We start from the raw sequence: 18,080 nt of genomic DNA, 5'->3' as shown, positions 1-18,080 counted from the left end.
AAATGACAGAGGCTCCTCTCACCGGAGTGTCACTGAGAGACCACAGACGACAGGAGGCAGGGGACTTCTCCCGTTTGACTCTAACCACTTTAAGGTCATATTTTTGGCAAAACAGTGTGGAGATGTTAGGAGAGAAATCTCATCGCAGCCTCCATGTCCCTTTGTCCTTCGGGCCTCTGCTTAAATGCAGTCCTAATTTTTTTTAATTAACTTTTTTAACTGCACCATGTGGCACGCAGGGTCTTACTTCCCCAGCCAGGGATGGAACCCATGCTTCCTGCAGTGGAAGCATGGAGTTTTAACCACCGGACTGCCAGGGAAGTCCCAGTGTGGTCCTTTCTTTTTTTTTAACTTTTATGTATTTATTGGCTGTGCCGGCCTTCATTGCTGCTAGCAGGCTTTGCCTACTTGCAGCGAGCAGGAGCTCCTCTCTAGTTTAGTGCCAGTGCTTCTCATTTCGGCGGCTTCTCCTGTGGAGCACAGGCTCTGGGCGTGCGGGCCTCAGTAGTGGCAGCACATGTGCTCGCTCGGTAGTTGTGGCACTGGGCTCAGCTGCCCCTCAGCATGTGAAGTCTTCCCAGACCAGGGGTCGAATGCATTGGCAGGAAGATTCTTTATCACTGGACCACCAGGGAAGGTCCCCATTATGGTCCTTTCTAAATGGGTAAATCACTTTGAAAAGCTACCAAAGCTGAACGAACATACACTCTGTTGTTGCTCAGTCAGTAAGTCGTGTCCGACTCTTTGCAACCCCATGGTCTGCAGCAGCCAGGCTTCCCTGTCCATCACCAACTCACGGGGCTTGCTCAAACTCAAGTCCATCGAGTCGGGGATGCTATCCAACCATCTCATCTTCTGGCACCCCCTTCTCCTCCTGCCTTCAATCTTTCCCAGTATCAGGGTCTTTTTCAATGAGTCAGATCTTAGCATCAGGCGGCCAAAGTATTGGAGCTTCAGCTTCAGCATCAGTCCTTCCAATGAATATTCAGGATTGATTTCCTTTAGGATTGACTGGTTTGATCTCCTCGCTGTCCAAGGGACTCTCAAGAGTCTTCTCCAAAATCACAGTTCAAAAAGGATCAATTCTTCAGTGCTCAGCCTTCTTTATGGTCCAACTCTCATATCGGTACATGACCACTGGAAAAACCATAGCTTTGACTATACAAAGCTTTGTTCCCAAACTGATGTCTCTGCTTTTGAATATGCTATCTAGGTTTGTCATAGCTTTTCTTCCAAGGAGCAAGCATTTTTTAATTTCATGGCTGCAGTCACCATCCGCAGTGATTTTGGAGCACAGGAAAATAAAATCTGTCACTGTTTCTACTTTTCCCCCATCTATTTCTCAAGAAGTGATGGGGCCAGATGCCATGATCTTAGTTTTTTGATGTTGAGTTTTAAGCCTGCTTTTTCACTCTCCTCTTTCACCCTTAGCAAGAGGCTCTTTAGTTCCTTTTCGATTTGTGCTGTTAGAGTGCACACGTCATATGCATATGTGAGGTTGTTGATATTTCTCAAGGCAATCTTGATGCCAGCTTGTAACTCATCCAGCCCGGCATTTCACATGATGTACTCTGCATATAAGTTAAATCAACAGGGTGACAATATACAGCCTTGATGTTTTCCTTTCTCAGTTTTGAACCAGTCTGTTGTTTCATGTCTAACTGTTGCTTCTTATCCTGCATACAGGTTTCTCAGGAGACAGGTAAGGTGGTCTGGTATTTCCATCTCTTTAAGAATTTTCCTCAGTTTGTTGTGATCCACACAGTTAAAGGCTTTAACGTAATCAATGAAACACATGTTTTTTTGGAATTCCCTTGCTTTTTCTATGATCCAGAGAATGTTGGCAAGTTGATTTCTGGTTCCTCTGCCTTTTCTAAATCCACCTTGTACACCTGGAAATTCTTGGTTCACGTACTACTGAAACTTTGCTTGAAGGATTTTGAGCATAACCTTACTAACAGGTGGAATGAGAGCAACTGTATGATAGTTTGAACATTCTTTGGCATTGCCTTTCTTTGGAACTGGAATGAAAACCGACCTTTTTCAGACCTGTGGCCACTACTGAGTTTTCCAAATTTGCTGGCATATTGAGTGCAGCATTTTAACAGCATCATCTTTTAGGATTTTAAATAGCTCAGCTGGAATTCCATCACCTCCACTAGCTTTGTTTAAACTAATGCTTCTTAAGCTCCAGTTGACTTCACATTTCCAGGATGTCTGGCTCTAGGTGAGTGACCACACCAACATGGTCCTTTGGGTCATTAAGACCTTTTTTGTCCAGTTCTTCTGTGTATTCTTGCCACCTCTTCTTAACCTCTTCTGTTTCTGTTAGGTCCTTGCTGTTTCTGTCCTTTAGTGGGCCATCTTTGCATAAAATGCTTCCTTGATATCTCTTAATTTTCTTGAAGAGATCTCTGGTTTTCCCATTCTATCGTTTTCCTCTGTTTCTTTTCATTGTTCACTTAAGAAGGCTTGCTTATCTCTCCTTGCTATCCTCTGTGGCCCAGCATTTCCACTGAATATGTATGTGCAGTAAGTCCTCTTACACGTTCACAAGTCCAATTTGTTCTAAGTCCAACAAAGTTAGCCCAGGTACACAACTAACACAATCAGCTGTATAATACTATACTGTAATAGGTTTATAATATTTTTTACACAAATAATACGTAAAAAACAACCCCCCAAAATAATGCATTTTTAACCTTATAGTACACTACTTTGAAGCGTACAGTAGTACCAGCTATATTACCACTGCTTTTGTGTTTGCTTCCAGACATCCTAGGCTTGAAATAAAAATACTGTAGTCTACACAGCACTGTATAGCGAAATACACAAAAGCACAACCACTTATAGAGGATGTAAGCATGTGACAATGTATGCCAGATACAAGAACTAACATATGATTGGACATGCAAACAAAGGTTCACACCTTTGAAAGCTCCCAACTTAAAGGTTCAAATGTAGGGAACTTAACTGCACGTGCATATATAGATACGCCAAGCTTTTAGAAAGTTTGCTTTATACTCCTTCAGTTTAATGAAAGGCTTACATTAGCACCTGTGTTTGCTAACTGAAAAAAATCTAAAAAGGAGTTTTGCTTTTGAAAAACAGAAGAAAAGCAAAAACAATGTTCAGTGTTGGTTTTACAGGGATCCATTCTAGAGGCAGGGCTCACCTGAGCAGCCAGACAGGCACCACCAAGCTCCTTCCCTGGCAACTACACTCTGCATCTCAGCATTAAGCTGCCAGAGCTCTGAACTATGTGTGTGGGCATCTGTGCTTTATTTCATCAAGAGCCTCTTGATGAAAGTGAAAAAGGAGACTGAAAAAGCTGGCTTAAAATTCAACATTCAAAAAACTAAGATCATGGCATGCCGTCCCATCACTTCATGGAAAATAGATGGGGAAACAGTGGAAACACTGACAGACTGCTTTCTTAGGCTCCAAAATCACTGCAGAGGGTGACTGCAGCCATGAAATTAAAAGATGCTTGCTCCTTGGAAGAAAAGCTATGACAAACTTAGACAGTGTATTAAAAAGCAGAGACATTATTTTGCCAACAAAGGTTCATATACTCAAAGCTATGGTTTTTCCAATAGTCATGTAAGGATGTGAGAGTTGGAAAGCTGAGCACCCAAGAATTGATGCTTTTGAACTGTGGCGTTAAAGAAGACTCTTGAGAGTCCCGTGGATTGTAAGATCAAACCAGTCAACCCTAAAGGAAATCAGTCCTGAATATTCATTGGAAGGACTGATGCTGATGCTGAAGCTCCAATACTTTGGCTACCTGATGTGAAGAACATCAGAAAAGATCTGATGGCTTTGGCTACCTGATGTGAAGAACATTAGAAAAGATCCTGATGCTGGGAAAGATTGAAGGCAGGAGGAGAAGGCAGTGACAGAGGATGAGATGTTGGATGGCATCACCGACTCAATGGACATGAGTTTGAGCAAGGTCCAGGAGTTGGTGAACAGGGAAGCCTGGTGTGGTGCAGTCCTTGGGGGTCACAAAGAGTGGACACAACTGAGAGATTGAGCTAACTGACTGTGCTTTATTTCCATTTGTCCTGTGCACCCATTAGCAAGATGTGTCCTAAGGTAATTGGTCCTTCATTTTAGCTTATGAAATATTTCATAAGAATGCTCTGCTTTCAGATAGCAAGGGAAAACTGTATATAGGTTCATATTACATATTCACATTATATACCATATATTTTACATATATATATTATTGTTGTTCAGTCACTAAGTTGTGTCCAACTCTTTGTGACCCCATGGTCTGCAGCCTTCCAGGCTTCCCTGTCCTTCACTATCTCCCAGAGCTTACTCAGATTCATGTCCATTGAGTTGGTGATGCTATCTGTCGTATCCTCTGCCACCCGCTTTCTTTTTGCCTTCAGTCTTTCCCTGCATCAGGTCTTTTCCAGTGAGTCAGATCTTCTCATCAGGTGGCCAACGTATTGGAGTTTCCACTTCAGCATCAGTCCTTCCAATGAATATTCAGGATTGATTTCCTTTAGGACAGACTGGTTTGATCTCCTTGCAGTCCAAGAGACTTTCAAGAATCTTCTCCAGTGCCACAATTTGAAAGCATTAATTATTCAGCACTCAGCCTTCTTTATGGTCCAACTCTCACATCCGTGCGTGACTACTGGAAAAACCACAGCTTTGACTACACCAACCTTTGTCAGCAAAGTGATGTCTCTGCTTTTTTAATACACTGAGTTTGTTACAGCTTTCTTTCCAAGGAGCAAGCATCTTTTAATTTCATGGCTGCAGTCACCATTCATAGTGATTTTGGAGCCCAAGAAAATAAAATCTGTCGCTGCTTTCAGTTTTTTTCCCTCCTATTTTCCATGAAGTGATGGGATCAGATACCATGATCTTAGTTTTTTGAATCATGCAATGATAGCAATGAAATTCCCAGTCTTTGGCTAGCTCTCAGGTACAGGCTAGATCAGAACAGCACATAGATTTCAACCCAATGTGATCAGATGGTTTAATGTTAGCTGCTTCCAGAGTTTGTTGAATTGTTGAAGATGATTCCGAGGCCCCATCTGGACTCAGCAGAGACAGAAATGTCATTAAAAAAAAAATTACTGGTGTGGGATTTCCCTGGTGGTCCAGTGGTTAAAAATCCACCTTCCAATGCAGGGTATATGAGTTAGATCCCTGGTCTAGGAACTAAGATCCCACATGCCTTGGGGCAGTTAAGCCTGGACTCTTAACAGGTTGGCCACTTCTGGATGGAGCAGTATGTGAGATGACCATGGATCTCATGGTCTTGGCTCCTGCCATCCCTACCTGATTGGATGCTATATTATGTAGGACTCTAAGACTATGGATTAGGTGCTCCCTAGCCATACCCTCCAAATATGACTCATTATTGGGCTCACAGACTCTTAGGATGAAGAAGACTCAGAAGTCATCTGTTAGTTCAGGTTCAGAGTACTCCTAGGCAGTACTCTGCAAGGACCGGGTACCATCCTCCAGGATGCAGTGCACACACTGAATCAGACACCCATTGGTTTCATGTTCTCAGTAGGAAGAATCCATGGATCCAGAAACCAAGCAGGGGTGACCCGACTTAGCATCACTAGCAAGATCCATCAGGAGACTTTGTGTTTTCTGTCTAACAACTCTGGGCTCTGCAGGATTCTAGATCCTGATTCCAAAACGGAACATATCCTTGCAATGGGACACAGCAAGGTTTCCGCTGATCTCACAACTGCCATGTGGGCATTCTGGTCTCTTTATACTTAGGACCAGGAGGCAAGAACAGGAGTTCCTGCCTTTCCAGGGGTCGTTGAGCATGAGCAGTAGGAGGTGAGGCTGCTGTGACACAATTAGGACAGGGAGGAATATTCGTGGAACTCAGGTGACCCACCTGGGTACTTCCGGTTACTTCCTTGTCCAATCATAACTGTAAATGGACAAGTACTGCTGGATGAGAAGAGTATGGTTCCCAAGGATTCAGTATTCTCAGAATTAGCACATGGGTTGAACCAACAGATGAAGCCACTAAGAACAGACAGCAGCTAAAGGAGTGAGAGGGGAATTCAGAACGGATATTGGAAGGGAATAGACACTGAAAAATAGTGTCTGTTATTCAGACACTTTTTATTTGCTGTTTGTTGTTCAGTTGCTAAGGGGTGTCTGACTGTTTGCAACCCCATGAACTGCAGCATGCCAGGCTTCTCTGTCCATCACTATCTCCCTGAGTTTGCTCAAACTCATATCCAGTGAGTCAGTGATGCCATCCAACCATCTCATCCTCTGTCACCCCCTTCTCCTCCTGCCCTCAGTCTTTCCCAGCATCAGGGTCTTTTCCAGTGAATCAGTTCTTCGCATCAGGTGGCCAAAGTATTAGAGCTTCAGCTTCAGCATCAGTCCTTCCAATGAATATTCAGGGTTGATTTCCTTTTAGGATTGACTGGTTTGAATAATAGTAGGAGCCCATAACTTCAGCAGTAGGAAGAGAGGTTCATTGAAACCCTGGAGAAGCTGCTGCTCTGCAGCACAAGGGGTGGATGTGGAAGTCACAGAGGCTGACCACTCAGAACTCCCTTCAAAAAGAACTTCTGGTAGCCTGTCTATTCATGCTTGGGAATCTGCCTTAACTTTCAAGCTAAAGCCACTCTTTCCAAGGATCCCCCAGCCAATGACAGCACAGCAGGGACACCAGGGCCTGGTCATTTCTGCTCTAAGAGCAATCTTTGCTCTGGAGCTCCACATCAGGTTGGTTGAGGTCTTGTCACCTCTGCCCCTCAGTCTGAGGCTCTCCATTCCCCATCCTACTTCCTTCTTGTCTCCCTTCCCAGGCATCATCACAGTCTGAAGACTCTCCGTGCCAAATACCACTTTTTTTCCCTTTTGTTTTTCACAGATATTACCTCCCAATAAACCTCTTGCATTCCCAACTTTGTCTCAGGGTCTGCTTACTCCAGAACCCCAACTAATACAAATGATTTGAAGCATAAGCTCCAAGTTTTAACACCACAAAGCCCAACATTGCAAACTACAAGGGCTCATTCGAAAAAAATTTATTTATTACTTCAGCAACTTTACACAGTGGGCTCCAGGGTGAATGGCAGCATGGATTTATTTAATGAGCATTATGATTCTTTCGAGAAATGAAAGGAAGGCCAGCTAGAAACAAAATTGTAGTTAAAATCTATGGCATCGTTACCATGTACCAAATCTTCAAATGCAATTCTCCACTTGTTGCTCGCAATGCCTTATGAAGGGTGTAGTATTTTTAAGCATTCCCTCTGGTAGAGGGCAAATGGAGATTAGTTTGATTACCAAGTGACATAATTAGTAAGTTAAAGTATCAGAATTTGTGCCCAGGAAAGCCTAAGCTATTAACCACTACACCATTCCAGTTATATAGCGTTGATTTATGTTGTTTACAACTGAAGAATCCTAACAGATAGTGAAAATTGGTTCCAGGGAGCAAGATGTAGGGTACAGACCATTTAGGGAATTGTCACCCAGAGAAACAGATTAGCGCCATCTGAAAGTAACAGCTGTTTCTGAGCCAAGTAGCCTCAACATCTATTAGTAAAAAGGGGTTTGTTTGTTTGTTTGTTTGTTTTTGCTGATAAAAAATTAACCAATTCCTGCAATGTTTTCAGAACATAAACTTTCTTTTAAAATGTCTGGTTTTGCATAAGACCCCAGGGAAAAATGGGCTTCCCTAGTGGCTCAGATGGTAAAGAATGTGCCAGCAATGCAGGAGACCTGGGTTCAATCCCTGGATTGGGAAGATGCCCTGGAGAAGGAAATGGCTACCCACTCCAGTATTCTTGCCTGGAGAATCCCATGGGCTATAGTCCATGGGGTCGCAAACAGACATGACTGAGCATCACACACCACCACCAGGGAAAAAAGGGACCTGGTCCCAGTCCCTGGCCTGCTGACAGTAGCTGTAGCCTAGGGGGGAATATTGGCTTCCTCCTGGAAGAGGGCTCTCTGGATGGCAAAAAAAAAAAAAAAAAGTTGCTACAGACAACGAAGGTGGAACTGCTTCCTTATGCAGTGAAATTTCAATGGTGGGGCTTCCCAAGCGGCACTAGTGGTAAAGAACTCACCTGCTAATGCAGGAGACATAAAAGACTTGGGTTTGATCCCTTGGTCAGGAAGATCCCCTGGAAAAGGAAATGGCAATCCACTCCAGTATTCTTGCCCAGAGAATCCCATGGACAGAGGAGTCTGGTGGGCTGCAGTCCATGGGGTCACAAAGAGTAGGACACGACTGAAGCGACTTCACACACATGGGTTTTTAAGAGAAACTGAAAAGTTGGAAATCTATGATTCCTGTTCAATTCTTATCACAATCTCAGCCTTGAAGCTATACAAGTTAAGGATTCTTGTCACATACCGGTCATATAAAACTGAGGAATTTCAGTTTATGACTTCCTGAAAATCAAACTCTGAGGCTGATTTTCTAAACTGTAGGTTGAATTTGAGGGTTTCCCTTCCCTGAGGGAAGCTGACTCAGCTGGTAAAGAATCCGCCTGCAATTCAGGAGACTTGGGTTCGATCCTTGGGTTGGGAAGATCCCCTGGAGAAGGGAACAGCTAACCACTCCAGTATTCTAACCTGGAAAATTCCATGGACCGTATAATCCATGGGGTCGCAAAGAGTCGGACACAACTGAGGGAGTTTCACTTTCAGGTTGAATTTGAAGTCTTTTCAAGTATCTTATACAAAACTCTGGATATTCTCAGTAGAGAATTCACTTACCAGAAACTCTTTATTTGATAAACCATCTGGAGAAACGTCATTCTAAGAGTTCCTGGTATACTGGGAATTCATGTAAAGTGCCCCTGGACTTCAAATACCTCCAAAAGCAGATGTTGAAAAGTATAAATAAATAAAATGTGGGGAACTCCCTGGCAGTCCAGTGGTTAGGACTCTGTGCTTTCACTACAGAGGGCACCAGTTTGATCCCTGATCAGGGAACTAAGACCCCACATGTGACATAGTGCGTCCAAAAAAAGTAGAATGTGTCTTGTTTAGGACCAACCCCATGAGGTCGAATGGGCTTAGATATTCCTCATACGGGTATGGATAGTGTCGGGGAAGCCATCTCAGCTGTGCCTCATTCGTGAGGCGAGTACGTAGAGTAGCTGAAGAAGTTGGTAGGCATCTTCAGATCTACAGATTCTTCACGCCAGTGATACCAGAATCCATCACCCAGGATGTCTGTGGGGTCAGGGAAGCCACACTACACTAACGTTAATCGTGGTTACTTCCTAATAAGCCTTTCTAGACTCTCTCACTGTCATCTACCGGGTAAATGCTTTTTGAGTGAATTATGGCTGTGAGCTTGATCACCAGCATGCAATCCAAGAGATTATCACCTCACGTCCATTATAATAGTAGCAGTGGAGGGATCATAATTATGTACTCTGGAAGTGGGGCAAGGTACACAGGAAGAAGTAACTCGTTACACCCAAGATTCACGGTGGTATTTCATCAGTTAACCTGAAGACTACAAAGATCACAGAGGTATACTTGAGCTGCAGTTTCTGTTTACCTTCAGCTAATGTATCATTCATGGGTCAGTTTTAGAAAAACAGAAACCACTTTAGCTATTTTAAGCAGGAAGGGATTTAAGAAATGCAAAGGATTGGAGAAGGCAATGGCACCCCACTCCAGTACTCTTGCCTGGAAAATCCCATGGACGGAGGAGCCTAGTAGGCTGCAGTCCATGGGGTCGCTAAGAGTCAGACTCGACTGAGTGACTTCACTTTCACTTTTCACTTTCATGCATTGGAGAAGGAAATGGCAACCCACTCCCGTGTTCTTGCCTGGAGAATCCCAGGGACGGGGGAGCCTGGTGGGCTGCGGTCTATGGGGTCTCAGAGTCAGACACGACTGAAGCGACTTAGCAGCAGCAGCAGGGTAAATAGAAAACACTGGAAAACTCGAATTCTAAAAGATATATGGAACCCAATGTTCACAACAGCATTTATGGACAATAGCCAAGACATTAAACAACCTAAATCAACAGATGAATGGATAAATATGGTGTGGCACACATTATACCTGTGTGTGTGCGTATGCATATATATATATATATATCTATCTCCATACACTGTTTATGTAGACCTATCTTTAGACTTGCAGTTTCTACTCATTGCCAAAGTTACTTAGGTCAGCTTTTGTTCCCCCTGTACTCTTCAGTGAGCTTTATCATTCATTCTATTTCTTTAAAATTGAAGTATAGTTGGTTTACAATGTTGTGCTAGTTTCTGGTGAACGGCAAAGTGATTCAGCCATATGTATTATATGTGTGTGTGTGTGTATAATATATATAACATTATATATGTGTATATATATGTAATATTACTCCATCATTTAAAAAATGAATGAAATAATGCCATTTGCAGCAACATGGATGACCTAGAGATCATCACACTAAGTGCAAACAGAGAAAGACAAACACCATCTGATTTCACTTATATGTGGAACCTAAAAAATGATATGAATGAACTTATTCAGAAAACAGAAACAGACTCACAGACAGCAAAACTAAACTTATGGTTACCAAAGGGGAAAGGCTGAGAGGAATAAATTGGGAGTTTGGGATTAACAGATACATACTACTATATAGAAATTAGATAAACAGCAAGGACCTACTGTATAACACAAGAAACTATATTCAATAACCTGTAATGGAAAAGAATCTGAAAAAGAATACACACACACACACACACATATATATACACACACATATATATAACACATATGGCTGAATCACTATACCGTACACCAGAAACTCACACAACATCGTAAACCAACTATACTTCAATTTCAAATAAATAAAATGAATGATAAAGCTCACTGAAGAGCACAGGGCAAAAGAAAGCTGACCTAAGTAACTCTGGCAGTGAGTAGAAACTGCAAGTCTAAAGCCAGGTGTACATAAACAGTGCATGCATAGACAATTCTGAGACTACTACATGTATACAGGTGTTAAACAAAAAATGGATGAAAGAAAAAATGCTGGAAGATTTGGAGAAGCATATTTGAGGCAGGGCCTCCAGAAATGGCTCCCAGATGACAGAATGGTCCTGCCAAGGAACCACATAAAATCAAGAAGCTACAATTAGAAACCACCCTGGAACTGTTAGCTGTAGAAACTTAGAGCCTAATCAGCAGTCTGGGTATCACAACGGCCCGCCGCTGCTGCTGTCACCTTCGGTCACACTGCTAGACTGGCATCAGCAACACGCTGCATGTTCAGACCTCACAAGGCAACCCCCATGAAGCTAGTAACTAGACATGGTGATGCTACCCCAGGAAGCCCAGCCTCTCCGCACCATGATCACCTGCAGCTAACAGGCAACAGCAGTGCCTCTCTACATACACACCTGTCTCCCAAATGCCCCACAGGAGCGTCTGATTGGACAAACTTAAATGACATTTGGAATCTTAACTCTAAGCGAATTGGAAGATAGGGGTTTTGGCATTCCAGGCTGTGTGGTACAGACCAACATCCCCAAAGGAGGGGGAAGGGGATACTGAGCACTAATCCACTATAAACCCCGGCCAGCTAGCTGTGTTCCTTGAGGAAGAGGGCGGTGGGCAGTGAAAGCCACAGGGAAAGGCATTTCCTGGCTTGAAAACAGAAGTGGAACCAGAAAAGAAGGGAGAAAAACCTAGCCCAACGGAGCATTGAGGCGGGTTTGACGTGGAGCTTTGGATCTTTCTGAAATCCCTATCAAATGCTGCCCTCTAGTGTTTGTGAAATAAACTACGTTTAAGAAACGCTGAAACAGAACTTGAAACAATGCACCTAGCCAGCGTGAACAGCTGTGGCGATCCGAAGTTTATGGAACCTGGGGAAAATTCACTGAACTGGACGCTAAGACTACTTACAAATGATTAGGCCAATTGACATGCAGATCAAGTTTTGCCAAGATACTACTCAGACCTCTGGATATGGGTTATTGTTCCCTCCGTAACAGAGTGAGGGTAAGTATTCTTGGAGGTTCATGTAATGATCAGGAAAGCAGATGATCAATTAAATTATAAATCATTTACACTGGGACTTCCCTGGCAGTTTAGTGGTTGGGACTCCAGACTTCTAATGCAGAGACATGGGTTCGATCACTGGTCAGGGAACTAAGATCCCACACCAGCATAGCCAAAAAAATAATAATAAAGAAAACTACTATAAATCTCACACATTCACAAAAAAGAAAGCAAAAAACTAAATCATTTACATAAATTATAGATCCAAGAGACGACTTCCAATAAAGCATTAATTTATTGCCATTATTGTTCATTTTATTTTCTTGGTTATCTTTCTTTGCAAGGTCTGCCCCAAACATACCACCACCACAGTTGGTTAGGAGAAAAATGACATCACTGATGTTCAGAATTTCGTATGTCAGGAGAAATAAGTGTATCAGCAAAACAAAATTCTTATATAAAACTCTTGGTCAGTACAACCAAAAAGTGAAAGCTACTATGTTTAAAATTATTAAATCCACAGCTCTCAACCCAAAACACCTGCCAGAATCATGGATTAAATAATCAAATCCAAGAATTAGAGGCTGTCCCTTGGTCACATCAAGGATATTGTGCCTCGGTACCCTTAGCTTCTCCCTGCTTGGAACAGGCTTTTCCCCAGCAGTGCATCCCTATATAGAAGTATGGCTCTTTAAAAAAAAAAAAAAAGTGGGCTCTTAGTTACCCAGTTGGGATGGAAGCCATGCCCCCTGCACTGGGAGTGCAGAGTCTTAACCACTGGACCACCAGGGAAGTCTCTTTTGTCTTCCTTCCAAGCTGCTAAAGTGGTAAGGTGCAGGGTCCATGCTCACCAGAAAGTAACCTGTAGTCATTTCCTTTCTTTCCCTCTTCTTTCCTATGGTCATTTCGAGGTACACCAAAACTATGGCTTGGGATCTTTGGATGGGTTCATTGGTGGGAGCAAGCCTCCTCTCTATAGTCAACTTCATGTGAGTTGTCTGCATTGGGATTAGGGATCAAAAGCAAATTCATCAACCAAGTGTTACTGTTTTCCTTTGCTAACCTTGCTTGACTATATGACTTTCTTGGTTATTCTTTAGCTGTTGTTATTCAGTCGCTAAGTGGTGTCTGACTCTGCAACCACACGGACTGCAGCATACCAGGCTTCCCTGTCCTTCATTATCTCCCTGAGTTTGCGCAAACTCATGTCCATTAAGTCGGACATCCAACCATCTCATACTCGTCGTTCCTTTTTCAGCCTGCCCTCAATCATTCCCAGCATCAGGGTCATTTCCAATAAGTTGGCTCTTTGTATCAGGTGGCCAAAGTATTTGAGCTTCAGCTTCAGCGTCAGTTCTTCCAATTAATCTTCAGGACCGATTTCCTTTAGGGTTGATTGGTTTGATATCCTTAATGTCTAAGGGACTCTCAAGAGTTTTCTCCAACACCACAGTTCAAAAGCATCATTTCTTCAGTGTTCAGCCTTCTTTATGGTCCAGCTCTCAAATCTGTACATGACTACTGGATAAACCATAGCTTTGACTAGATAGACCTTTGTCAGCAAAGTGATGTCTCTGCTTTTTAATATGCTGTCTAGGTTTGTCATAGCTTTCCTTCCAAGGATCAAGCTTCTTTTAATTTCATGGCTGCAGTCATCCACAGTGATTTTGGAGCCCAGGAAAATAAAATTTGTCACTGTTTCCACATTTCCCCCATCTATTTGCTATGAAGTGATGGAACTGGATGCCATTAAGTTTTTTTTAATGCTGTTTTTAAGCCAGCTTTTTCACTCTTCTCTTTCACCCTCATCAAGAAGCTCTTTAGTTCTTTGCTTTCTGCCGTTAGAGTGGTATCATCTGCTAATTCGTGTGTGTCTGGCCAAAATAATTCCTAATAGCATTTTGATTTCACTCTGATTTCTAAGCAAATATAAGATAGAGAAAACAAGGAGATTAATGAGAAAAGGCCATCATGGTTGGAACTGTAGCACTCTTTTCTAAGAACTGTCTCCACCCCAAGACCACCATCTCTGAGAACCGCTAAATATTTGGGAACTCTTTCACAAACAGTATGAAACCATCCAAGTGTGAGGCTAGAGCAGTACCAAAACACTACAGCTGGAGATGCTCAGCAGAAACCACTTCATGTATTGCTTCATGCAATCAAATCATCAGTTTTCAGGTGCCAGGGCTGTCCCCGTTCTCACTTCTCTCTTGGATCCTCTGGGATGAAGAGAAAGGTATTTGCAAACAAGTCACTGCAGAGATCAGAGTGTTCCCCTAGGCATAGCCCAGGGGACATGCATCATCGCTCTATCCACCCCACTATTTTTGCTCTCCCACTGGGCAGGAGATGGACTCATCTTCAGGTTGCAGGGATGAAAGGCTGTAGAAAACAACAAGATCAAGGCTGTGTGGGGTCAGAGCTGTGTGTAATCAGTCATTAGGGGGCCCTGCTCTGCTGATTTGCTTCAAAGCTTTGGAATTTGACTTACGGGATCTCATCCTGCTGGGTTCACAGAAGAAAATTCCCAGAGGCTAGAGGTGAGGTCTAGCCACAGAAGTGAGCTCATAGATGGAGACACACTTAGAAAAAGAGAATGTGTAGGCCTGTTGTTATGATAATCAAAACAATAATAAGTCAACCACAAGGATCCTCCCAAGATGGCCAAATCCCTCATGCTGGGTAGTTAAGTCATAGGACAGTCAAACAGTGTGGCTTTGAGAGCAAAAGAAATGTGGGGCAGAGAAACAATTTCAGTGTTCACAAACAGCAGACAGATTAAACAAATGATGGTAATTCCTCCAACAGAATAACATGCAGCCATTAAAAAATAACGTAGGACACTCGCTGTTCACCTGAAACTGTCACAACTTTGTTAATCGGCTATACCCCAATTCAAAATAAAATGTTAAAAAAAAACAAAGTAGGAAAACACATATCACTCATGGGTATGTAATGGGTACTGCCCTCAAGAGGGCAACTTGGGCCCACAGATGGAAAACGCAAATGCATAAACCTCTATCTAATCCAGCATGTTCCACTTGGATGAGTTCATCCTCTAGACATATTCAGAGGTGCAAAACGATGTATGTACATACGTGCCTGTACAAGATTACTTATGGCAGCACTTTTTGTAATGGCAAATGTTTAGGAACCAGGAACGTATTTTAAAAGTTATGGTACAGCCATATAGTGAAATACAGTATGCTCTTTTAATTTTTACATTTGGCTGCGCTGGGTCTTTGTTGCCAGGTGAGGGCTTTCTGTAGTTTTGGCAAGCAGGAGCTCCTCTTTGTTGCAGTGCCCGGGCTGCTCATGGCACATTGCAGTGGCTTCTCTTGTGGAGCACAAGCTTTACAGTGTGGGCTCAGTAGTTGTGCAGACAGGCTTAGCTGCCCTACAGCATGTGGGTTCTTCCTGGACCAGGGATCAGATCTGTGTCCCCTGCAACAGCAGGTGGATTCTTAACCACTGGACCACCAGGGAAGTCTTAAAAAAAAAAGTTGTCTATGTCTGGCTATATTGCTAAATGCAAAACAACAACAAAAAAATCAAGCTGCAGAACAACATGTGTATTACACCACCATTCAAGGCTAATGTAAGGGAGACAGGAAGAGCATTTGCTAGAAGGAAGGATTTGTTGTCCACGTCCGATGCCTTTGGCCTCTTGGCCAGCTGGGGACTGAGCTTTCCTGAACTGGACAGCCTCAGTGGAGGAAGCTGCACATCAGTGTTCTCTAGTGAAGCAGATTACATATTAAGTGGGAATACGAGTCATCGGTTACTTGGTGAAAATGAAAATTTAAGGGATCTTCCCTTAAAAATTGTGACTCAATAGATATGGAGTTGAACCCGGAATTAGTAGAAATTTTTGTTTTTTAAATAGACTTTCTATTTTAGAACAGTTTTAGGTTCATTGCAAATTCGAGAGGCAGGTATGGGAATTTCCTATATACTTCCTGCTCTGGGCTTCCCTGGTAACTCAGTGGTAAAGAATCTTCCTGCAATGCAGAAGTAGCATCTGGGATGAACTAAAGGCTTCAGAGTTGAATCCATGAGGATCTATGAGAGGGCAATCCAGACACATCAACTGGTCTCAAGCTCAAGCTCAAAAGAGCCCTAAAATGTGGCTACCATTCACTGAAAAACTTGCTCATGGAAGCAAGCCCTTCCACAACTGTTCATATTTTTGTTCTTTTGAGCTTGAGGTTATCTATATCATTTTATAGTAATTGTAATGGAAATGCAACAGAGGTAACTGCTGGTCATCCAGAGTTATTCACAGATAGCAAGTTGGATCTGTGAGTACAAAAGAATTGGTTTACCAGTTTATGGCCAAAGGATGTTTTGCCTACTTCTATTTAGATGGTGGGGCTTCCCTGGTGGCTCAGTGGTAGAGTCCGCCTGCAATGCAGGAGACCATCTGCTATGCAGGAAAATGATGATTTGATCCCTGGATTCGGAAGATCCCGTGGAGAAGTACATAGCAACTCAATCCAGTATTCTTGCCTGGAAAATCCCATGGAGAGGAGCCTGGCGGGCTACAGTCCATGGGGTCGCAAGAGTCAAACACAACTTAATGACTAAACAACAATAATTTAGATGGTGACAGTTTTTTTCTCAGTGAACCCATGAGATAGATACTCCCTTAAATGATCATTTATACACTTCTATGTATTATATATACTGTAGTTCATGTATATAACATGAGTATTGTAGCTTCATTATTGTCAATTATCTTCTTTTCTTGAAGGCTATTTCATCATTAGTTGTCTTTCGCCATTTGTTTTTGACTTAAAAAAAGCCTTTTGTTATCTTTAGATACAATTTCTTTCACTATCCTTAGATGTGATTCAGATAAAATAGAAGTGTAAATACATATGTAACATGTATACATTTTTCTCATACTACTATTCATCATTCTCTTCATCAGCTCTATAATATTTTTCAATTTATTTATTTCTGTTTGGCCATGCCTTGTGGCTTTCAAGATCTTAGTTCCTTGACCAGGGATCAAACCTTTGCCCTCAGCAGTAAGGAAAGTGTGCAGTCCTAACCACTGGACTGCCAGGAAATTTCTTGTAATATTTTTCAAAACCATCAATATTCCTGGACTCAACCACAATTAAAAAGTTAGTGCTCAGTTGTGTCCGACTCTTTTCGACCCCATGGACTGTAGCCCGCCAGGCTCCTCTGTTCATGGAATTCTTCAGGCAAGAATACTGGAGTGGGTAGCCATTCCCTTCTCCAGGGGATCTACCTGACCTAGGAATCAAACCTGTGTCTCCTGAATTGTAGGCAGATTATTCACCATCTGAACTTGCTAAATTTATATTTTATTCAGGAAAATATAATATTAAATACTAAATGAGAACATAGGCATTGCATTTTCAAAAATTCTATTATAAGACACTATGTCTGATAAGTTAGCACTCACGATGTAAAGTACTGTTCTAAATGCTTTATAACTAATTTAATCTTCAAATAAGACTATAAGGTAAGTGCTAGTCTCACAATGCCATGATGACTCTCAATATTGTTGTAAAAGTTAGACTTCTGACCCTAAATGAAATCCATCTTGAATTCAAATCTCCCCATACTATCTAATTTTAAGAGTAAATGATCTGAAAATATGAACACTCAGTGGCCACCCCAGTGCTCTCAGAATTTTCCCTACATATTGGAGGGCTCCAAGACAGCCCCTGCAACTACAGTGTCTTTTTTTGGGGGGAGGGGAGGACATGGAGGGGCAACTGCTTTACAGTATTGTGTTAAGTTTCTGCTATACAATGAAGTAAATCAGCTGTATCTGTACACATATCCCCTCCTTCTTGGACCTCTCTCCCACCTCTCCCTACTGCCCACCCCACTCCTCTAGGTCATGAAAGAACACCAAGCTGAGCTCCCTGTGCTATACATCAGGTTCCCACTAGCGCTCTGTTCTACACGTGGTAGTGTAGTTATGTCAACCCTACTCTTCCAGTTTGTCCCACTCTCCCCTTCCCGCCTCCCCTGATGGTGTACACAACTCTGTTCTCTACATCTTGTTCTCATTCCTGCCCTTGAAATGGGCTTCTCTGTACCATTTT

The sequence above is a fragment of the Bos indicus x Bos taurus genome, chromosome 28 (assembly GCF_003369695.1).
Source record: "Bos indicus x Bos taurus breed Angus x Brahman F1 hybrid chromosome 28, Bos_hybrid_MaternalHap_v2.0, whole genome shotgun sequence".
Classification (NCBI taxonomy): Eukaryota; Metazoa; Chordata; class Mammalia; order Artiodactyla; family Bovidae; genus Bos; species Bos indicus x Bos taurus.
The sequence above is the reverse complement of the archived record's forward strand: the minus strand, read 5'-3'. Positions refer to the sequence as shown.